Here is a 964-nt window from a genome sequence, read left to right on the forward strand (position 1 = left end):
AAGAGCAATATTGCATAGGAACCTGGAATGTTAGGTCCATGAATCAAGGCGAATTGGAAGTGGTCAAACGAGATGGCAAGAGTGAATGTCGACATTCTAGGAATCAGAGAACTAAAATGGACTGGAATGGATGAATTTACTCAGATGACCATTATATCTATTACTGTGGACAGGAATCCCTTAGAAGAAATGAAGTGGTCATCATAGTCAAAATAAGAAATGCAGTACTTGGATGCAATATCAAAAACGAAAAAAATGATCTCTCTTCATTTCCAAGTCAACCCATTTAATATTACGGTAATCCAAGTCTATGCTTCTACCAGTAATGCCGAAGAAGCTGAAGTTGAATGGTCCTATAGAGAGCTACGAGATCTTTTAGAACTAATAGCCAGAAAAGATGTCCTTTTCATTATAGGGGACTGGAATGCAAAAGTAGGAAGTCAAGAAATAACTGGAGTAACAGGCAAATTTGGCCTTGGAGTACAGAATAAAGCAGGGCAAAGGCTAATAGAGTTTTGCCAAGAGAACACACTGGTCATAGCAAACACCCTCTTCCAACAACACAAGAGAAGACTCTCCATGTGGGCATCACAGATGGTCAACACTAAACAGACTGATCATATTCTTTGCAGCCAAATTGGAGAAGCTCTATACAGTCAGCAAAAACAAGACTGGGAACTGACTGTGGCTCAGATCATGAACTTCTTATTGCCAAATTCAGACTTACACTGAAGAAAGTAGGGAAAACCACTAGAACATTCAAGTATGACCTAAATCAAACTCCTTATGATTATACAATGAGACTGATAAATAGATTTAAGGGACTAGATCTGATAGACAGAGTGCCTGATGAATTATGGATGGAGGTTTGTGCCACTGTACAGGAGACAGGGATCAAGACCATCCCCAAGAAAAAGAAATACAATAAAGCAAAATGGCTGTCTGAGGAGGCCTTACAAATAGC

This window comes from Bison bison, unplaced genomic scaffold, assembly GCF_000754665.1.
Source record: "Bison bison bison isolate TAMUID 2011002044 unplaced genomic scaffold, Bison_UMD1.0 scf7180017864035, whole genome shotgun sequence".
Taxonomy (NCBI): Eukaryota; Metazoa; Chordata; class Mammalia; order Artiodactyla; family Bovidae; genus Bison; species Bison bison.